This window comes from Nycticebus coucang, chromosome 22 (genome assembly GCF_027406575.1).
Source record: "Nycticebus coucang isolate mNycCou1 chromosome 22, mNycCou1.pri, whole genome shotgun sequence".
Lineage (NCBI taxonomy): Eukaryota > Metazoa > Chordata > Mammalia > Primates > Lorisidae > Nycticebus > Nycticebus coucang.
Window position 1 is genome coordinate 60,487,470 of NC_069801.1, and position 23,859 is coordinate 60,511,328.

Sequence of the window (23,859 nt, forward strand, 5' to 3'; positions counted from 1 at the left end):
AATCCTGCCTCGTCAGAAAGGAGAGCCTTTGCATCAGTGAACTTAATGCCAGCATTCCGTTAGAAAGCCCGTTTGGCTCTCACACAAAGCCTCCCTGGCCTACATGCATAATAAAGGTGGTATTCTGGCCTAGTATTTATTCATTTTGTTTTTCTTGAATTGTTCAGAAAGACAGGGTAACTATTTAATGCAGGTCCCTTCAGAAGTCACCAGCACAAATGCAGGACAAACCTCTGTATTCTATAATTTCATCTCTGCCATTTGAGAAGCCAGCAGAAAACGTGAACCTTGATAGAAGTGGAATTATCCTTACAATGACTGCAGTAAATGTTTGTTGAAGGAGAAAAAAATGGAAGAGAAGATATACCATATATACCCCGTTTTAATGGAAAGCCTATTTCTGCCATATACATTAGAGAAATTGTTCAAGAACAGTTCATCCATGTGAAAATATTAGCACTGTAATTCTGCCAAGGTCAGTAAGACCTAGTGATTTGCTGAGATATCACCTTCATTTCACCAGGTAAATAAAGGCTCCTTTTTTTCAGTGTGTCCTATCCAGGAAGGCACTCCTTAGCAACAGTTAAATTACGAATACAGCACATATGTTCCATACCATATCATTTACAGCACAATTTAGCATAGACATAATGCTTTGTAACAAACTACAACACCATTCACAAAATGCATTTAAATAGCATAATTTAGTTCATTAAATTCAGTCATTTACAGTAAATCAAAATCATCACAGGGATTGAAGAGAATACACAGTTGTTTGTTTGAATAGTTAAGCTAGGTAAGTCAATTTCTTTTTGAAGGTCAAGGACAGAGTTGTTTCCATTTTCTGTTATAAAAAAGATACAGCTGGTGTCAAAAGATAATTTAATGTCATCTCAAAAGGATCAGCCCTCTATTTTTCCCTCCCCTCTCTCTCTTTCCTGGTTGCATATCAAATCCCTGGCACTCCTAAAATAGACTCAACTCCCCTAAAACATCTTACATGCTAGTTAACTAGAAGGCATGTGCAGATTTTAAAAAATCTCAAATGTACAATTTCCTCAATGTTTTAACCAAGATGTATACATTTGGTCCCAAGAAAGCTTCCACTGCTGCATCACAGCGCCTGCAATCATCTGCTCATGTGTCTGTTTCACACCGTATGGTAAGCCCCGTGTGGGTAAGAGCCTAGTCAGCCATACTTAGATTCCTACAACCGAGGAATTCCTAGCTCAGTGCTTATTGGTTGTAAATTCCTTGAAAGCAAGGACTGGTTCTTTTTCCCATTTACTTTTATTCCTCACGGCCCAAACCATATGCTTCACACATACTCAGTAAATATTTGTTGATTTAAAAATCTTGTTGGGAGACCGGTCTGAGCAACAGCATAGACCCCCATCTCTACTAAAAACAGAAAAATAAGCCGGGCATTGTGGTGGGTGCCTGTAGTCCTAGCTACTCAGGAGGCTGAGACAGGAGGATCGTTTTAGCCCAAGAGTTTGAGGCTGCTGTGAGCTATGATGATGCCACAGCACTCTAGCCAGGTAACAGCGTGAGACTCAGTCCCAAAAAATAAAAATCTCTTGGAGGGGCTTATGTTGGGATATGTTTTAAAAAATTATATTGGCTCGGTGCCTGTGGTTCAAGCAGCTAAGGCGCCAGCTGTATACACCTGAGCTGGCGGGTTTGAATCCAACCCAGGCCACCAAACAACAATGACAGCTGCAACCAAAAAATAGTCAGGCTTTGGGGCGGGCGCCTGTAGTCCCAGCTACTTGGGAAGCAGAAGCAGGAGAATGGCTTGAGCCCAGGAGTTTGAGGTTGCTGTGAGCTGTGATGCCACAGCACTCTACCCAGGGCAACAGCTTGGGGCTCTGTCTCCAAAAAAAAAAAAAAAAGAAAGAAAAAGAAAAGATCAGTATATTTTTGACTGTCTTAGTGTGAACCAGCGCCCACAAGGACAAAGTCAGGAAAGGCGGACTTCAGGATTTAACGCAAATTATTCAACCCAACCCCATGTCTCACTGTCTGGTATCCTCTGAGCAGAATCATACTCCACGTGGACGAAACCATATTTTTCCCAAACATGTCTTTCTCCTAGCCTTTGCCTGAAATGCTTTCCGTCACAAACTCAGCAACAATCAGCAATGTAGGGACTTAAGCTCTAGTCCAGCTGCTTTAGAGCCAACACAGTTGATGCAGCATTCCACACTTGGCTTTTATCCAATGTTCAATAACATCATGGTGTGCCAGGCACCGGGTTACCGCAGAGGCACAGACGCCAGTGAAAACAGCCTCCTTCCCTCAAGCTGCTGAAGGTCAAGTGGAGCACACGGGCAGCCAGGCGGCAACAGACGTTAGGTGCAGCCTCTGAGGTGAGCACAGGTGCGCCGGGAGAGGCAATGAGGAGTTGACTCCCATTGTCCACACATCATAAAAGACGTGGAGTCTAATGGAGAGCTGCCAGGAGGAAGGGCTGCCTTCTCATGTTTCCTCCCTCTGGGATGGAGGGTCCAGAAGAAGGCTGGACCATTAAGGGAAACAACTTTGGGGGAAAAGAAATGAAAGTAACTGCTCTTTAAAGTATCTGATATTGCTGGTGAGTAGTGATGAAGAATCATGCTCTGATCGTATTAAATCCCTACATCGAGAGCCTCAGCAGCCCCACAGAGCCTGAGCAACAGAATATAAACTCCTTTCTGGACTGCACTCCAGACCTCACCATCTGGCCTCCGCCCTGTCCCTCTTTGTAGTGACAGAGATTGATGGTTGCCTCCAATATCCATTTTCCCTTCTTCGGTTAGTAATAAAACTTTCAGCTGGAAACATGGCCTCCCAGAAAAAAACACTATGCTGCCCAGCTAGGTGTGGCCAGAAGCCCAAGATGAGACTCAGGGATGCAAGTGGAAATAGCAGGTGGCAACTTCTGGGGACCTTAAGAGATGCTGGGTACACATCTCATCCTGCTGGCTGAAGTTCCACTCTCAACTATGATGACAAGGTCACGCCCAGGAATGGTGAGGAAGAAAATTAGAAGGAGCCAGGTCCCTGAGGACTCCTGGTGCACAGCCACCACACCAGTCCCTGGCCACTTACCTTTACAGTAGAGTCTCACTGTGTCGCCCTGGGTAGAGTGCAGTGGCATCATAACTCACAACAACCTCAGACTCCTGGGCTCAAACGATACTCTTGCCTCAGCCTCCCAGGTAGCTGGAACTATAGGTGCCTGCCACAACGCCCGGATAATTTTTCTATTTTTAGTGGAGACAGGATCTTGGTCTTGCTCAGGCTGGTCTCCAACTCCTGAGCTCAAACAATACACCTGCCTCAACCTCCCAGAGTGCTGAGGGTGTGAGCCACCACAACCGGCCACCCTCAGTTTTGACTAAAAGGGAAAACACCTTCTATTTTATTTCAGCCACTAAATATGGAGACTTTGATTTGCAAATTAAGACAGCTCCCAAGTAACAGCCTCACTGTAACCGCCTCCCACTCCTCTGGTCTTCCTTTAGTGGCCTGCTGGGAGCCAGCCACTGAGTGAAGTTTCTAAACACAAGTTTTCATTTAATCTTCACAGAGGCTCTGTTAGGTAGCAACCGTCGTTAGCACCATCTCACCAATTAAGAAACTGAGACTTAGAAGGATGAACTGACTTGCTAAATAGAAGCAAAACCAAATGTCTTAGTCGGGCAGTTTGTCCCTGGCAGCTCATAATCTCTGTGCAAGATTATCTCAGCCGCTGTCCTCATAATCTCTGTGCAAGATTATCTGCCTCAGACGGAGTTGCTCCCCTCTGCCCTTAGCTCCTAAAATGACTTTTTGACTTCCTGATGTCCTTTCCTTTGTAGACACCACCCTCTGCATGAGGCCTGTACAGAGCAGAGTAAATCCCTCCTCAAATGAATCACTGCACCCCGCCAGGTTGCTACTGCCCCGCTGAGCACACCAGTCTTGCAGTCCCGTCAGCTGGGTCATGTGCCCGTTTTCCTCAATGTATTCAAAGTTCCTTGAGGACAAGAAGTGTATTATTTGTCCTTGTATTTTCTGTAGTGCCTAACAAATAAAATTCATTAAGTGTTATTTCGATTACTAAGAAAAAAAATCTCTCATCGAAAGATACGAGTGTGTGTGGGCAGCACCTGTGGCTCAGTGGGTAGGGCGCCAGCCCCATATACTGAGGTAGCAGGTTCAAACCCGGCCCCGGCCAAACTGCAACAAAAAATAGCCAGGCATTGTAGTGGGTGCCTATAGTCCCAGCTATTTGGGAGGCTGAGGCAAGAAAATTGCCTAAGCCCAAGAGCTGCAGGTTGCTGTGAGCTGTGACACCACAGCACTCTACCAAGGGCGACAAAGTCACACTCTGCCTCTAAAAAAAAAAAGATATGAGTGTGTGCCTATCTTAGAAATGACAGGCAAGTAGTGAATCTAAACAGCTGGAACACTGTAACACACTGTCCAACAGAGCTCTCCACAGTCTCAGAAACTTTCTACGTTTGAATATCGGTGCTGGTTAATACAGCAGTTAGTAGAAGTATGTGGGACTAGTACAACTGAGGACCTGAAATGTTGTATTTTATTTTAATTACCTTAAATTTATTTATTTATTTTTTGAGACAGTCTCACTTTGTCATCACCAGTAGAGTGCTATGACATCACAGCTCACAGCAACCTCCAACTCTTGGGCTCAAGTGATTCTCTTGCCTCAGCCTCCCGACTAGCTTGGACTACAGGCACCCGCCACAATGCCCGGCTACTTTTATTTATTTTATTTTATTTTGTTTTTGTGTGTGGTTTTTGGCCGGGGCTAGGTTTGAACCCACCACCTCTGGCACATGGGACCGGCGCCCTACTCCTTGAGCCACAGGCACCGCCCCTTAATTACCTTAAATTTAAATAGCTACTACATTGAATACTGCAGCTCTAAAGACACTTATGTTGAAGTTTTTGAGAATGGCACCAGCATACTCTGTGCAGGAGAGATGCTTAGTAAATGTCCGCCAGAGGGCCGGGCTCAGTGACTCACGCTGGTAGTCCCAGCACTCAGAGAGGCTGAGGCAGGTCTATCCCCTGAGTTCACAGGTTCAGGACCAGCCTGAGCAAGAGTGAGAGCCTCTCTCTAAAAATAGCCAGACGTTGTGGCGGGCACCTGTAGTCCCAGCTACTTGAGAGGCTGAGGCAAGAGGATTGCTTGAGCCCAAGAGTCTGAGGTTGCTGTGAGCTGTGACACCACAGCACTCTACCCAGAGTGACAAAGTGAAACTCTGTCTCAAAAATAAATAAATAGGGTTGGCACCTGTGGCTCAAGCGGCTAAGGCGCCAGCCACATACACCTGAGCTGACGGGTTCGCATCCAGCTCAGGCCCGCCAAACAACAATGACTGCTGCAACCAAAAAATAGCAGGGTGTTGTGGCGGGTGTCTGTAGTCCCAGCTACTTGGGAGGCTGAGGCAGGAAAATTGCTTGAGCCCAGGAGTTTGAGGTTGTTGTGAGCTGTGATGCCACAGCACTCTACCCAGGGCAACATCTTGAGACTCTGTCTCAAAAAAAAAAATAAATAAATACATAAATGTTTGCTATAGTGTCATACTTTCAATTAGATAGAAATAAATCAGTAGACATTGTTTTGATATAAAAAAAAAGCAAACTGAGAAAGGTAGAAACTTCAAGAAATTCAGGGACATCGTGGAAAAGGATGAAGTTAAAGCAACAACAACAAAAAAAACCCATAGGGGATCAGTATTTACAGCAGGAATAAAACCCTTAACTAATTGTATTCACATTCAAGGGAAGAATCTAGAAGAGGCTTGTCAAGAAGGGCAACTGTGTGATGTGCAGACCCAGTTTCATAAAGGCTGGGCCGGCACAGACCTCCAGGGAATGCTGAGGCTTCTCACGCTGAGTTTAAAGAAACTATCTGTAAAAGGTTGGGATGGGTCTCCCAAGGCTGGAAAGAGTAAGTCTAGATCCCTCTGTTTAACAGTTACTCATCCCAAATTCCATTTTGTGTTTGGTGGGGAAATGACAGAAACTCACTCACTCTTATTTATAGTGATTCAAAGAAAAAAAAAAAAACACTTCTAGTTATACTATCAGGTCACAGTCAAAATTTCAGACCCCTTTGGAGTTTTTCTCCCTTGCTTTCACTCCACTGCAATGGAACATTCGGAACTTAGCTAGAGACCCACACAGTTAAGCGAACCTCTCCCTGCCTGGCCATTCTGGGGTGACCTTGCCACCAGATCCCTGGCACGAGGCCGTGTGCCGTCCCCTGGAGCAGCGCCAGAATGTAAGATAAAAAGCCACATGCGGAGGATGACGCAAGGGAAACAGTCATGACTTTCACATTGAGAGCCAGAAAGAAATTCGAGGTCTTATGCACACCAGTTTTTAAGCCTGAGCATTGCACTCAGCTTAGTAACTCCCCTAACATTTTATTCTTCAGGATTTCCAGCCAGAGAAGCACAAACATGCCAGCATTCAGACATGGGATGGACCTTTCCATGCTACCCAGAAGGGGTCCACACGGCCCCCTCCCAGGCTCCTGCTGCAACCTACAGGAAAACTTTCTCCACGTCTGGGGCTCTACACATAAAGGAGGAGGATGTCCCCAAACTTCTCGTAGCGGGAACCCACTTAGGTGGCACTAACTTGGACTTCCAAATGGAATACTACAAAAGAAACAGTGATGACCTCTACACCATAAATCTGAAGATCTGGATGCTCCTGCGGGTGGCTTGGGCCACAGTTGCTGTTGAAAACACAGCTGATGCCCGTGTCATATTCTCCAGGAATGCCAGCCCTGGGCCGTGCTGAGGTTCAGTGCTGCCACCAGAGCCACTCTCACTGCTATGTCCCCTCTTCCCGGTGCCTCTATGACCAGATGGAGGCACCTTCCAGAAGGGCTGCTGATCCCAGGGCTAAGCCCACTTGTGCAGAGGTCTCTGCTTTTAACCTGACTTTCACTGCTCTGTTCACTGCTTTCACTCGGATTCTTCCTTACACCACGTGGTTCCTGCTATCTTATCAGCGACAAGGGCTCACTCAGTCGGCTTCATATAGTAGATGCTGACCTGGGGAGCTCTGCTCATGTAGGCAAAATCTCCTGGAACACCCCAGCCCCGGGAGGCCATGCGTGGCATCTCCTTCTACAGAGAAGCAGGAGAGACTGAAAAGGCCGTGACCAGGAGGACTGCCAGGCACACGGGCTGCTCCGGCTCCTGCGTTTGCTGCTACTCACCAGCAGAGCAGACTGTTCTGAGGGCAGCAGTGCCCCCCACACCTGGAGCACCCGGCCTGGCCCTGAAGAGCAAGCTGAGCTGCCATTGCCCAGGGCCCCCAGTAGGCAGGGCCAATCAGCTCAGGCCCCCGAGGTGGCCAGGACGGTCACTGAGTGGGCTTCAGTTGCTTTTCCACAGGCTCTTAGAAAACTGAAATAAGGTTGATGGAAAATTAGTCTTAAAAAATAAAAGAAAAAGAAAGCAATTGGAGTGTTAACACTTGAGGAGTCTCTGGTCAGCTCAAGGGCCCATTCGGTCCAACACGTGTTTCTTCAGCTCCTGTAATGACAGCAACAAGGGTTGGAAGCTCAAAGATGACCAAACGGCACTCGGGAAACACTGGGACGTCCCATAACAGCGTCCTGTGGAGAGTAAGTATTGTTAAAATCACTGTCACACTTTCCATATGCTATCTCAGTGAAGCTCCGGAAGCTTCTGTGAGATCAATACTGTTATTCCTGTGTTTCATATGAAGAGGCTGAAGCTCAAAGTGGTTAAATGACTTGCCTATCTGCACAAGGGGACAGTGCCCCAGCTCAGTTCTGAACCCAGGCCAGTCTAAATCCAAAATGTATGAATTCTCACAAGCATACAAAAGACCACCTATTCGAAGATCAGCCCCCAAATTACACCAAGTCTCTCTGGGCCTTGAACAGCTTGGTCCCTCACAAACTGAAGTGACCGCCACACCCAGACAACTCACCGTATTTAGTTAGTTAGGATACAGTTACCCTATAAAGCAAATATGATTAATATTATCATCCCCATTTGACAAATAAAGATACTGAGGCTCAGGGGAATTAATTGAGTTGTCCAGGGGCCATATAGCTACAAACATAACAGGTAATCATTAGAAAAAAATTATTAACATTACTTAAATTCTCTAGTGTTCTGGAGGGACTGAGCGTGAACCCGGCATATATATCCAATGGAATACTTCAGGTTGCAAATGACCAAACACCCAGCCCAACCCAAACTGAGCAAAAAGTGGAATTTTTTTGCTCACACAACTGATAACTCCAGAGATAGTTTTTTTTGTTTTTTGTTTGTCTTTGAGACAGAGTCTCACTATGTCACCCTTGGTAGAGTGCTGGGGCATCATAGCTCACAGCAACCTCCAACTCCTGGGCTCAAGTGATTCTCCTGCCTCCACCTCCCAAGTAGCTGGGACTACAGGCACCAGCCACAACGCCCGGCTATTTTTTGTTTGTAGTTGTCATTATTGTTTAGCAGGCCCAGATCAGGTTCAAACCTGCCAGCCCCAGTGTATGTGTCCAGTGCCCTAACCACTGAGCTACGGTGCCAAGCCCAAAGGTAGATCTTTTTGACTCTCATTTAAACTTGAGCTTAGGCCGGGCGTGGTAGCTCACGTGTAGTCCCAGCGCTGTGGGAGGCCGAGGCGGGTGGATTGCCTGAGCTCAGAGGTTCAAAACCCATATGAGCAGCAGTCAGCCAGAGTAAGACCCCGTCTCTACTAACAACATCAAAAACAGCCAGCACCACAGGAGAAAGAAGAAAATCAACAAAAAAGGAGTACTTCAAACAAACATGAACAAGCACACTGAAATTAAAAATAAAAAAAAAATTAAAAAACTTGAGCTCAGGGCACCATCTGCCTCCATCTCTCAGCTTCACTCTCCTCCGTGCTAGTGTGTCGCAAGGAAGCACAGCGTTGTGCCGCCGCTCCAGGCCTGTGTTCTCCTAGGAGTCAGTCCAGCAAAAAGAGAGTGACCCTTCCTGCTCACTGTCACATGAGTCTCAGGCGTTGGAACAAGTTAAGTCATGGGTCCACCCCTAAGCCAACACTGGGGTTAGGAAGACTTGCTACTCTCATTGACCAGGGCTGAGACACATGGCCTACTCCTGGTAGAGCCTCCCTGACTACATGGGAAAGAGATAGTTCTCCAAGGGACATTTGGGTATTGACCAGAAATAAGGAGAAGCAGAAAAAACAAATGCCTATTAAAAGGTAAAATAAAATTCCTTTGTAACAAGCAAGTGTCAAAACACCAGACACGGAATCAGACATTCTGAGTGGGTGATTTGGCAACATCTATTAGAAATTCAAATGTGGCTCAAGCAGCTAAGGTACCAGCCACATATACCAGAGCAGGCAGGTTTGAACCCAGCCCAGGCCTGCCAAACAACAATGACAACGACAAACAAAAAATAGCCGGGCGTTGTGGTGGGTGCCTGTAGTCCCAGCTACTTGGGAGGTGGAGGCAGGAGAATCACTTGAGCCCAGGAATTGGAGGTTGCTGTGAGCTATGATGCCCCAGCACTCTACCCAGGGTGAAAGCTTGAGGCTCTGTCTCAAAAAAAAAAAAAAAAAGAAAGAAATTCAAATGTGGCTCGGTGCCTATAGCTTAAGCGGCTAGGGTGCCAGCCACATACACCAGAGCAGGTGAGTTCAAACCCAGCTCAGGCCTGCCAAACAACAATGACAACTGCAACCAAAAAATAGCCGGGCTTTGTGGCGGGTGCCTGTAGTCCCAGCTACTTGGGAGGCTGAGGCCAGAGAATCACGTAAGCCCAAGAGTTGGAGGTTGCTATGAGATGTGACGCCATAGCACTCTATCAAGGGTGACATAGTGAGACTCTTGTCTCCAAAAAAAGAAAAAAGAAAGAAAAAGAAATTCAAACGTACATTCTTTTTACCCAATTCTACTTTAAGAAATTTATCTTTGGGCTGGGTATGGTGGCTCACACATGTAATTCTAGCACTCTGGAAGGCCGAGACAGGTGGATTGCTTAAGCTCAGAAGTTTGAGACCAGCCTAAGCAAGAGGAAGACCCTGTCTCTAAAACTACTCAGGCTTCTGGGGGGCACCTGTAGTTCTAGCTACTTGGGGGGCTGAAGTAAGAGGATGGCTTGAGCCCAAGAATTTGAGGTTGATATGAGCTATGACGCCACGGCGCTCTACCAGGAGCAACAAAGTGGGACTCTTTCTCAATAAAACAAAAAAAAGAGAAAGAAATTTATCTTTCAGATAAATCACACCGGTGCGCAAAGATGTTAGCAAAACACTGTCCACTGATACAGAAGTTGTTAAATTAAGCTACATCCATAGAGAAGAATATTGCACAATAATTTTTAATGAGGTATATCTATGTGTTCTGGTATGGAAAGTCCATAATAATTTATTAGGAGAAAAAAATTATAAGAAAATAGATAAATATGGCCCCGCTTGTATAAATACATTAAAAAATGCCTGGAAGAATATCTAAAAAGGCCGAGTGCAGTGGCTCCTGCCTGTCATCCTAGCACTCTGGGAGTTTGAGTCAGGTGGATTGTTTGAGCTCAGGAGTTCAAGACCAACCTGAGCAAGAGCGAGACACCCTGTCTCTAAAAATAGCCAGGTGTTGTGGCAGGCACCTATAGTCCCAGCTACTTGGGAGGCTGAGGCAAGAGGATCACTTGAGTCCAAGAGTTTGAGGTTGCTATGAGCTGTGATGACGCCATAGCAATCTATGCAGCAGGGTGACAGACTAAGACTCTATCTCAAAAAAAAAAAAAAAAGAAAGAAAGAAAAAAAAAGAAGAACATTCAAAAAATGTCAAACACTGTGTATTGTGGAGAGGAAGCACTAGGGAGTTAGGAGTGGCAAGAAGACATTTACTTTTTACTTCGTATCCTGTGAAGTTATCTGTGTACCTGAGTACACATTACCTTTATTACCTTAAAAAGTTAGTTTAAAAACACCTGTTCACTTAGCTGTTATTAACATGATTCACAGTTCCTATCATTGCCTCTCAAAGAACAAAAACAGCTTGTTTCCACATGCTAAAGAAACCTATTAAATTACTAAAAATTTGTAATGGGATTTCAGCATGAGACTCTACATACTTCCAAAATATCTGTAAACCTTCTTGTTAAGAAGCACTATCATGGTTTCATGCTAATCTAGCAAATTATCTAGGCTACTGAATCAACTTGGTTCATTTATTTGCTTTGTTTATCGGTCAGACCAGCCCATCACAAGGTTCTCCCACTATAAAGGGGCCCCTGGACTAACTCATGCAGGCAGACAGCAACTCCATCAAACCCAATAATTAACCGGGCAGTCCTTCTCCATATGTCGCCATGACTATTCATTAAAGCGATGCATATGGCTTGTACCTAGATGTGCTGGCTTTTTGTTTTTTATTCATGGTTCAACAAATGTATGAACTTTAGATCCAGCAGAACAAAGAAAAATTAGTACAGAAGATATTATAATTAGGCTGACAGTTTAAAATTAGAAGAGAAAAACAAAAGTTGAGAAGAGGTGCTGCCATTCATGGTAGAATTCATGACATAAACATATAACAAACGTCAGTTGATTGCCTTCTGTGTACAAGGTACAGGGTGGAACTTGAAGAGATGCGAGTGGGCTTGGCGCCTGTGGTTCAAGCGGCTAAGGCGCCAACCACATACACCTGAGCTGGCGGGTTCCAGCCCGGGCCGCCAAACAACAATGATGGCTGCAACCAAAAAAGAGCCGGGCATTGTGGTTGGTGCCTGTAGTCCCAGCTACTTGGGAGGCAGAGGCAGAAGAATCACTTGAGCCAGGAGTTGGAGGTTGCTGTGAGCTGTGATGCCACAGCACTCTACCCAGGGTGACAGCTTGAGGCTCTGTCTCAAAAAAAAGGGATGCATATAGCATTGTCCATGCCCCCAAATTTACTTTCTATTTGAGGAAATATCGTATGTATTTAAAAAAAAAGTAAGGGCATAAGGTTATCACTGGTGAGTGCTGCATATTTCTGATCATCAAGATTCCGGTTTAATAGAAGATATTTGCACTTGGTATGAATCTGACAAAGGGCTGATAACTAGAATGTACAGAACTCCAGTTTATCAACAAGAAAAGAGCAAACAACCCTACTTATAAGTGGGCAAAAGACTTGAACAGAAACTTCTCTGAAGATGACAGACAAATGGCCCACAAACACATGGAAGAATGCTCATCATCCCTAATCATCAGAGAAGTGCAAATCAAAAGCATTCTGAGATGTTACCCTAACCCCAGTGAGAACAGCCCACATCACAAAGTCCGGAAACTACAGGTGCTCATGTAGATGTGGAGAGAAGGGAACACTTCCACACTGCTGGTGGGACTGCAAACTAATGCAACCTCTATGTAAAGAGGTATGGAGAATCCTCACGGAACTAAAAGTGGTCCTTCCATTCTATCCTGCAATTCCATTACTAGGTATCTCTACAGAAGAACCAAAATCATTTTATAAGGACATTTACACTAGAATGTTTATTACAGTTCGCTTCACAATTTCCAAGATGTGGAAACAACCCAAGTGCCCATCGACGCATGAATGGATTAACAAACTCCATTCATATACATACACATATACCATGGAGCGCTATTCAGCCGTAGAGAAGATGGAGACTGTACATCTTTTATGTTTACCTGGATGGAGTTGAAACATATCCTTCTTAGTAAAGTATCTCAAGAATGGAAAAAAAAATTATCCAGTGTACTCAGTACTAATGTGCAACCAATAGAGAAACAATTATAGCCCAAGAAAGAAAAACGCAAGTATAGACTTGCAGGGGGAGGAGAGAGGAGAGGAGGGATGGGGGCAGGGAGGAAGGAGGGGGAGGGGGGAATCTCACCTAATGTGCACACAGCTCAGCAGACAACCTCAGCTGGGTGAAGACCTCAACTACAGCTTGAACTTTACCTTAGAAAAGAAAACCTAAACATCTGTACCCTCATATCAATCTGAAATTAAAAAAAAAAAAATGCCCGTTCAAGATGTACGAAGCATTTTAAGAGTCATGAGTGAGTATGTCGCAGCGTGTAAGCCATATACACTGTATAGAAGTTAAGTACACCATTTGCTAAGTTAAGAAAAGAAGATTTCCAAATTCTATTGACGCTTTAGTAATTTAGGAATGCAGAATATAATTCCATCAGAAACCCTTGAATCGTCACTGTGAGCAATATGTATTAATAGCTAAGATTTAGCTAGGATTTAACTGTTCTAAGTTAAAGGTATAACATATATTTAACATTCATTTAGTCTTCACAAATACCTATGATGCAGATAATATTATTATTCTTAGGGCTGGGCACGGTGGCTCACACCTGTAATCCCAGCACTCTGGGAAGCCAAGGTGGTAGATCGCCTAAGCTCATAGGTTCGAGACCAGCCTAAGCCAGGGCAAGACCTCGTCTCTTAAAAAAAAAAAATATAGCCAGGAATTGTGGCAGGTGCATCACTTGAACTTACAGGTTCAAGACCAGCCTGAGCCAGGGTGAGAGCTCATCTCTAAAAAAAAAATAGCCGGGCATTGTGGTGGACACCTGTAGTCCCAGCTACTTGGGAGGCTGAGGCAAGAGAATTGCTTGAGCCCAAGAGTTTGAGGTTGCTGTGAGCTGTGATGCAACAGCAATCTACTGAGGGCAACAAAAGTAAGACTCTGTCTCCAAAAAAAAAAAAAGGATGGGAAATCTGAGGCACTGAGTAATTAAGAATCTGGAAAGGTGGGCGGCGCCTGTGGCTCAGTGAGTAGGGCGCCGGCCCCATATGCCAAGGGTGGCGGGTTCAAAACCCAGCCCCGGCCAAACTGCAACAAAAAAATAGCCTGATGTTGTGGCGGGCACCTGTGGTCCCAGCTGCTCGGGAGGCTGAGACAAGAGAATCACGTAAGCCCAAGAGTTAGAGGTTGCTGTGAGCCGTGTGACGCCACGGCACTCTACCCGAGGGCCGTACAGTGAGACTCTGTCTCTACAAAAAAAAAAAAAATCTGGCAAGGTAACTGCCAGAACCAGACTTCATGGCCCGGAATCCATACCCAAACACCATTATGTTGAGTATATGGTTTGGCTCTAAATTATTCTGTTGTTTATATTTCTAAGGAGAAAATACAGGGCAAAGAAGAATAAAGAATGATTTTTTCTTCCATTTTGAACTCCGTACTTCCTCTGTAGCCTCAAGCTGTGCCTCGCACATAATAGATGATCAATAAATGCCTGTCCTATGAACAGAGAGAATATTATTTGTGATCCGGATTCCCCACCTGTCCTCACAACCCCTGATCATGTGACTTTTCCCTAGAATTCTAGTATAAAGGGGTTGCTTTCTTCCCAGAGTTCCCCACAAGAAGCAGAGAGTATTTAACGTAGTAAGTTTGCAGTGAGGCAGAGCAGTGGTCTGGGAATCAGCCCTATTGTCATCTAGTTACACAACCTTAAGTCAGTTTGCTCCTCTCAGAAATGATTGTCCATATATGTCAAATGAAAGAGCCGAATCAGGTGAGTAATTTTCAAACTCCTAATAAGGAAGAGCGCAATGCCAGGATCATAACTCACTGCAACCTCCAACTCCCCCGGGTCTGCTGCCTTGGCCTCCCAAAGTGCTAGGATTGCAGGCGTGAGCCACCATGCCCAGCTGATCAAATCGTTAAGCACGGTCTCATTTCAAATATTCTATCCTTCCTGACTGCACAGGCATACACCAGGGCATCAGACCGTTTTCCTGTTCAAGAGACATTTTAACTGAATCTGAGAATTCTTTCCATCATTACGATTCTGGATCTGTTCTTTCAAAAAAAAAGAAATCGATTTTTTTTTCCTTGTACTCACATTTATCAATTCAGTTTTTGGAGATTCTCCTTGCCATCGCCTTAAATAAGTAACTAGGATAACTGTGGAAATTGCCTGACCTGAAAAGTGTGTAGAACTTCAAGGTTAATGCTCCTGGCAAAAGATTTTCTCTACAAACAGCAGAATTCCTCTAGCCCTTTGCTGAGGCGGCGGTTCAATAGCGAGAGAAAATCGTGCCACGGATCGCATTACTCAAAAGAGTATCAGAGCCTCCGGATGGTCTACCCATGGCAACACTGTGCTCCAAAAAGAACTGTCTTAAAGAACTTGGGAAAGGCCCTCACTAAAAGACCCACATATTTCACAAAACAAAAACCTGTAACATATACCCAAGAATTGGCACAATTCTACCCTAAATGTTGTGCTAATTCCTTGTTTCATTTTATTCTGAACTTCCTTCCACATGAACGAAAGAATTGTTAGTATTCAGCCTATCCAGCCTCTGAAATTTCCTTAATCAGTTTTCATTAAGGACTATCAGACACATACATCATTTAGGGACTTTTAAATCTAAATTTTATTGACGATCTATTACATATGGTTTAATATTTCAGTTCAGAAATGGCCATCAGCAATCAGCATTACTCTAAGAGTGGGATTAATTAAATATTCTAGCAAACACAGTGATCCAAATAGCAAAGAAAAGTCCTGGGCACTAAGCCCAGACTTCCCACCCTCTCTTCTGGTGTGGTGCCTCTGTCTCTCATAAACTAGACAACCAATAAATTTTTGTCTAGTTTGTCATCATTAGTGAACATGTAGCTGTACAAAAAAATGATCAAACTCTTCCACCAGGTCTCCTACTAAATGGTTGTAGCAGAAAAAAATTGCATAAAATCATAAAATATCCAATAATTGGATATTTTTTAAACTAAGTAGAAATACAGTTTTCAGAAATAAAAGGTAACATCTCATGGTAATCAACAATTCTCCTCTAACTTGACTTTACCACTCCTCCGATAATAAGCTGGGAGATGGTCCTGTTCTACAAGTAGAAACCTATCTGCTATGTTACAAAGTGTTAAAGCATGTCAACTATAAATCTCAGCTCCACAGAAACCGAAAGATTCAGAGCAAACCAGGGTCTCGGTCCCAAAGAGATGACTGGTTTTGCACTTAGGAGTTAAGACTGATTCTTCACTTGAATCTTGGCTATAGATCTGTGATCTTAATCTGGGCACTGATCTATTCTAACGGGGAGGGAATGGGAGAAGCCCTTACTCACCCACATCACTGCTTTTTCACTCCCTCTCAGCCAACAGCAGCAGCTACTCAGTGACACAGAAATGACCTGACAACAGCCATTTCTTGTCATCACCAAATCCTCATTTCTGGGACACAACGTACCTTAAACCTTCTAGCCAACACCCTCTTACTTTCTTTCTTGTTTTTTTTTTTTTGAGAGTCTTACTTTGTCGCCCTCGGTAGAGTGCTGTGGTGTCACAGCTCACAGCAACCTCCAACTCTTGGGTTTAAGCAATTCTCTTGCCTCAGCCTCCCGAGGAGCTGAGACTACAGGTGCCCGCCACAACACCCGGCTTTTTTGTTGTTGTTGTTGTTGTTGTTGTTGTTGTTGTTGTTGTTGCAGTTGTCATTGCTGTTTTAGCTGGCCGGGGCCAGGTTCAAACCCACCAGCCTTGGTATATTGGGCTGGCGCCCCACTCACTGAGCCACAGGCACTGCCCCACACCCTCTTAACTTTCAACGGGAAGGCTGTTAACAAAGTAAAACTATAGCTATAGCACCTGACAAAAAGAACAGGTGAAAGCAAGGGCAGCAGCCTTCCATGTAGGTGGCCTGAACAGTTTCCAAAGCATGATCACAAACATTCCATAATTATATCTTCCAATAAGTGTATAAGGTGGCTATGGCCTTAGATAAGTCACTTATCTTCTATAAACTTCAGAATCCTCAACTTTAAAATGAGGATAATATTTCACAGGGTTGAGTTAGGCTAGAAAAAAATAACACAGGTCAATACTTGGTACAGAGTACTCAATAAATGGTACCCAGGTTGGTATTATTATTACTATTATTTCCATAAATAAAGGAAACATCACTCAGAGAAAGTAAGTAACCAGCTCAAAGGCATTCAGTATATAAGCTTTACTGAGGACCTGCATAGGGCTGTGGATATAAAACTGTCCAAGAGCCAATCACTGCCCACTACGTGTGTCTAGAAACTCATGTTCACCCTTAGTAAGAAACAGAAAAAGTTCCAAAACCAAATATTCTCTTCATTCTATTTTTTTTTTTTTTGTAGAGACAGAGTCTCACTTGGCCCTCGGTAGAGTGCCGTGGCCTCACACAGCTCACAGCAACCTCCAACTCCTGGGTTTAAGCGATTCTCTTGCCTCAGCCTTCCAAATAGCTGGGACTACAGGCGCCCGCCACAACGCCCGGCTAACTCTTCATTCTGTTTTAATTCAAATCTAGAAAGGGAGAGGTAAACTCCGGCCTATGTCAACTATTTCTCAGATGAAAGGCGTTCTTCCCATACAGTGGATCTGTTCCTGTGTCCAGGGATTCAGGCTGGACATCTCCCCTCAGCAACCCCCATCAGGGAATCCTTACTAGGGCGATTTTCCTCCTTTGAAGAATAACTTGCTTCTCTGGAATACTGTACGGTTGACTAAAAACACTTTCAACTACGCTCACTCATCCAGTTAGCTAACAAAACATCTTTCTCACGCTCCTCTGAGGTATAAATTAGAAAGGTGGAAACTGAGGCACGGCTGTCATTGTCACAATCCAGATGAAAACTAGATCAGGAGTCTCATGCTAGTTTTTTCCTTCTTTTTAGTTCATATGTGAAATTTAAAATTTTCTTATTTTTTTCTTGCAGCTCCAGCTCAAAGGGGGTCGCCTCGTACTAATTTAATTACCAATAAACTCCAATGAACCTATATTAAAACATTTTTGCACTCTCATTTAGATTTCTATTTCCTCGCATTCTCCTAGGGCTCTAATACTGACCCTTGCATTTGAGAGACTCCCTCGGGCAGTATGTTTATTCAATAATCTGTGCAACGTAATAAAATATCACTATTTCAAACACGGCCATGACTTTTACACAGAGGAGAACCATAAAGAGAGATGGAGAATGATACTTTGCATTTGTTTTGCACTCTCTCAAAGTGCTTTCATATCTATTATTCAGAGAGGAAGAATGGCATTTGAATTGGAGAGCAGAAAGGATGTAGGGGAGATTCTCAGATCCATTGTTTCTAACCTTCTTTGGATCACCTGCCCATTTTGGATCACCTGCCCATTTGACAATTTAATAAAAGCTAAGGTCCTCGTACCCAGAAACATGTACAAATGAACAAATACACAAAAATGTGCCTGTATCAAAGGAGATTTATGAACTACCCCTACCTTAAGGTCTGGTCTAATCTGAAAACTTTTACAAATGAGGAAGCTACTGTTTATGAGGATAGCATCCCCGTGAGCAGGCAGAGCAAAGGTTAGTACCCACATTTTCCAGATCTCAAAACTAAGGCTCAGAGAGGTTTTGAGACTTGCCCAAAATCTCACAGCTAGTTAAATAGCGAGAGTAAAGCCCTGGTCCCTGAGCAGTCTAGTTTTTACTCCTCCAGTTCATGTTACCCTCCCACTATGTTAGAATCCCTTCACAGGAAAGACTTCTACAGGTAATAGCTTATTTTACCCTCCATAACACACATAATTCTATTTTTTTTTCTTTTTTGAGACAGAGTCTCACTATGGCTCCCTGGGTAGAGTGCCATGGCATCACAGCTTGCAGCAACCTCCAACTCTTGGGCTCAAGCAACTCTCTTGCCTCAGCCTCCCAAGTAGCTAGGACTACAGGGGCCCGCCACAATGCCCAGCTTTTTCTTTTTGTTGTTGTCATTGTTGTTTAGCAGGCCCAGGCCGGCTTCAAACCTGCCAGCCCCAGTGCATGTGGTCAGCGCCCTACCAGCTGAGCTATGGGCACCGAGCCCAACACACATAATTCTTGACCTCCAGTAAAAAAATGACAAATACAAAAACTGTTCCATGCGCAATAGTAACTCATCTCTTACAGAGTTCCAGAAAGTATCATTTATCACCAACACATTCAATACTAAAATCCAAAAATCAGAATTGCAAACAATTTTGTAACTTCTACATTGGTAGTTAAGTATCAGCCAGCTCAGCTTCTTTGAGCAGCGAGTGAGCAAACTCGAATCCAAGCAAAGAAGGCAAAAATATCAGCACTGCTCTTGGAAGAGTGTGGGAAAGTAATACTTGCACACTAGGATTAGAATCACATCTAACATATAGGAGACACTCAATAAACATTCGCTAAATGAATTCATCAATAAATATCATTAAATTTTTCCTGTATTTTATTTTTACTTTCAAAAGTTATATTTAAACTAAGAATGCGCCCCAATACTATGCTTTTCACTTTAAGATCTACATTAGACCAGCAACAGCATATTCAGTACTAAACTATATATAAAAACAAATGTTTTTAAAAATGTTCACTCAAATTTCATCAAAACAGTCTATGCCATGAAAATAGTGATGAATTTTATTGCAATTTATACATTCTCTCTGTGGCAATAAACAAAATATTTATTGAGAAGAAAGTATCTTAGATGTGTATAAAATATTTAGATACGCCAAGGATACACGTACCATAATGTTTATGCTGAACGTTAGGTTTTTTGGCAAGAAAATGGCTATGAATAAGATTTAACTCCATTTAATAACAGTCAAGAATTCCATACCTCAACTAAAAATTTATTTGTAAGCCAAAAGGTTTCAGAATGTATTCTAGGGTACCGAGCATTTTGGTGTTCAGGAAAATCAAAGATGCTTATTTTTTTTGCTTATTCATGCTGACTTCAATAAACTTCAAGTCTGAATTTTGGTGTTTCATTATCATAGCTCCTCTGTGATAATCTGGATAGATTTTTATACACAACACATGTTTAATAAGGCAATAAACCTGTTGAAGGAGCAAATTAGCAGGCTGGTTATGCTTTTAGGATAACTGCCTGCACTACAGAAAAGGTATTGTACCACTCTACCTACTGATTAGGGTTATACCGCAAGGCAACTCCTAAGACTCACTGCACTGAATAAAAATTTAGGCAATTAGTGCTCTTATTTCTTAGGAAGAACTGCTTGCTATCGTACATTAACACAGATCTCACTCAATTAAAATTGCTCACAGTCAGCAAAAATAATTTCTGCGCTGTAATGAAATAATTATATGCAAGGGAGGACTTGTGATCTTTTTAATTATTCTATTCTTCATTTTTAAAAGGGCTATTTGAAAACGTACTCTTATAATTGATTGCTATAAATCAGTCAAACTCATTCTAAGGATCATAAATATTCTAACTTTTAAAAGACAAAGAAATGCTAAATATTCCATGGAATACTTCAATATTCAGAAAATTTAATCTTGGGGGGAAAGGATAGACTGCTCTTTAGAAAATAAAAAAGTAAATTTGTTGTCCCATGAGAAATGAAATATCCTGAATGTCAGTAACTGAAATGGAATTAACAAGAGGTCTTTTTATTGTTCTTTAAGGTCATTAGGCTGTGAATTCTATAATTATGGAAATTGTCAGTCCAGTTCTATAAGAATGTTTGCTCCTATCCATAAGGTAGTGGAATGTTCAATCAGTCTCTCTCGTGGGAAAGTTAGGTCATAACTGTAAGTGTACCAGCAAAATTGAATTAAGCAAAGAGATTTCATTAGTATTTATAGCCAGAAGGCATCTGTAAAAGTACAGGGCAAAGAAGTTATGTGGAAGTCAAAGGAGAAAAAAAAAATGGGCTTCTAGTGACAAAGGAGGGTCTGAAAGATACAAGTGTGTAATGAACAGGAGCTATTGAGGCTGTGGGGATGTCAAATATTGATTTCTTCTGTGTGCCTTTGGATACGTATGTAACTGTTTAGATTTGCTGTCTTCGTGGTACAACAATATTTGCTGTTAAAGGTTAAAAAGCACGATGTGCAATAAACTAAAAACTGAGACGCGTGTTGGAGAATTATAATAATCCTCTGCTTGGAATCTCATTAAGAGGTTTCTGTAATTTCTTACAAAAGAAGATTTTTAATGAAGAAAAATGGTATATATTTTTCAAACAGAACACAAGATCCTTATTATTAATTGTGTTATTGAAGATTATTTGATTAACATTCAGCGTCATTTTAAATTAAACCAGATTCTCTACTTTCTTATTTTACTGAATATTCTTTTTTTTGGTTTTTTTTGGCCAGGGCTGGGTTTGAACCCGCCACCTCCGGCATATGGGACTGGCACCCTACTCCTTGAGCCACAGGCGCCGCCCTTTACTGAATATTCTTGAACCGTATAACTAATTTTGAAAGTACCGTTAAACCAGACTTTCTTTTCTCAGTATGACTATAATTCAATTAAAATGAAACTGATCATTAAAAATCTGATATTACCCCTTTAAAAGGAATATTTCCTATAATATTTTTCTTTTCAGCACCAAAACTCCAGAGAGAAAACTTGTGTGTTTTAAAGTCTATATAAGCATATATATCTAATAACAAATCGCAAACTCAAGTAATCGACTTAATTGATCTAAGATGGTCACCTATAAACAAAATACTTTTTTTTAACGTTTTAGGGTTTTGTTTCCCTTTGAATATGCAGGTATTAACAAAGATGTGAACTATCATGATGCTCTTTTTAAATAACAGGCTCTTTTGTTTCATTTATCTGACTTTATTTTATTATTGAGTAATATTAATATTACCTGGAGTAATACTTCCTAACATTACCTCATTCTCTTTTCTGCCTCAAGAACTTTAGACAAACTTCACTTAAAGCCACAAAGACCACACACAAAAAGAAAGTTAAAGAGTATAAAATGTTTTAGGCATTTTCAGGGGACAGTGCAACATCTGGCAGAAGCCTATCATTTTTATACTCGAAGGGAAAATTGCAGAGAAGACAATTTCTGTGCACAAATAAGTTTCAGATTTTATTTTCCATGTCTCACACTTAATGTTACTAAAAATTTAATAGCCATGTAAAACAGAGTGACAACATTTTGAGTCTATGTGAAATACGAGATTTTTTTTTCCCCAGGGCTTTGGAAGCCCAGAGGAAGCCACAGAGCTAAACCAGCAGCGAGACCGGCAGCTTCTCTCCGAGGTAAATACTTGCCAAGAACAAAACACAATTCAGTCGCACTCTTCTCTCCTGAAAAGGTTGCTTGTGGAGTATCCATCATACCGTAGCTTCTATTTCCTACGAGCTGTTGGTGGCTGACCCCTGGGCTGCGCCAGGTCCACACTCTGTCCCTCTCACCCTACAATCCCTCGGCTCCAGGGACATGTTGACTATCCCCCCAACCCCCTGATGACTGACAGGCAAGCACAGGGTGGCACTGGAAAGGGAGGCGAATTTGTGGGCGCTAAGTCGGAAACATTTTTTAAACCCTAGAGGTTAGAAGAGAGTTTGGCCAAGCCCCCGAGACAGAGTGCTTCACCATTTAACAGCCACCAGCATAGCACGCTCCCCATTCAGAGGGCATCAGTCCCCTGCCCCCCAGGCCCTGCCGGAGCTAAAGAAGCTGAAAGTTTTTAGTCTCTGCTGCCAGACCCAGGTGTGGCCTAAGCAAGCATTAAGAGATTATGGTAATAATAGGTACACTTACACCAAATAAAAGGTTTCATTAATCAAATCATATTGAGATAAACCTGTCACTGGACAGAGGCGACCAGAAATCAAATGCTGTGAAAGTTCTGACAGATTGTTAAATAGAAACCCTTTAAACAGAATTTAATTTACTGTGATATTATAGATATTTATGCATCAATAGGCAAGGGCAGATTGAGTTCAGAGGTCAGCTGTGGTATTTGAAAAATAAAAGCACAGGATAAAACAAAAGGTGAAGTTAACCTTTGTCTGAAATTAGGGTTCATTAGACTGAATGGAACAGTTTTAACTGCCTCACCCAGGGAGCTGAAGCATGGCTTGGGATGAGGTGTGCAGTATTGGACAACAGGCAGATCCAATTAGGGCTCTTCCTCCTGTTAAAGATGTCTACAGACTTAAAGAAAAAAGAAATCCAAAGGCCAGCCATAGAATAGCGCAGGGCAACGGTCTTCTGGCTTCAGGAGGTGAATGCATTCTCTTTGTGGAACTGCGGTTAAGACTGCTAAATTTTGGATTCAGACGGACCTGCCTTCAAATCACAGCTTTGCTACTTAATAGCTGTATGATTTTTGGCAAATTACCTTTTTTTAGCGTCCGTTTCCTAATCTGTAAAACAAAGGTACTGCCATACTACCTCATGGGGCCTGGTGGGGCTTGAGATCAAGTTTGCAAAGTATGTGGCAAGGTGGCTTACGGTGCTTAACAAGCAATAGTTATTAGTTCTTCTTTTCTTTTTTCTTTTTGAGACAGAGTCTTACTATGTTGCCCACGGTAGAGTGCTGTGGTGTCATAGCTTACAAACTATAGTAACTTCAAACTCTCGGGCTTAGGCAATTCTCTTGCCTCTGCCTCCCAAGTAGCTGGGACTACAGGTGCCCGCCACAATGCCCGGCTATTTTTTGGTTGCATCCATCACTGTTGTTTGGTGGGCCCAGGCTGGATTCAAACCCACCAGCTCAGGTGAATGTGGCTGGCGCCTTAGCCACTTGAGCCACAGGCGCCGAGCCTCTTCCTTTCCTTTTCTTTTTTTTTTTTTTTTTTTTTTTCACCATACACTGGTTTTATATACCATTTGACATATTTTCATCACACTGGTTAACATAGCCTTTCTGTCTTTTTCTTAGTTATTGTGTTAAGACATTTATATTCTACATTTACTAAGTTTCACATGTACCCTTGTAAGATGCACCGTAGGTGTGATCCCACCAATCACCCTCCCTCTGCCCAATCTTCCCCCTTCCCTCCATCTCCCTCTTCCCCATATTCTTAGGTTATAACTGGGTTATAGCTTTCATATGAAAGCCAGAAATTAGTT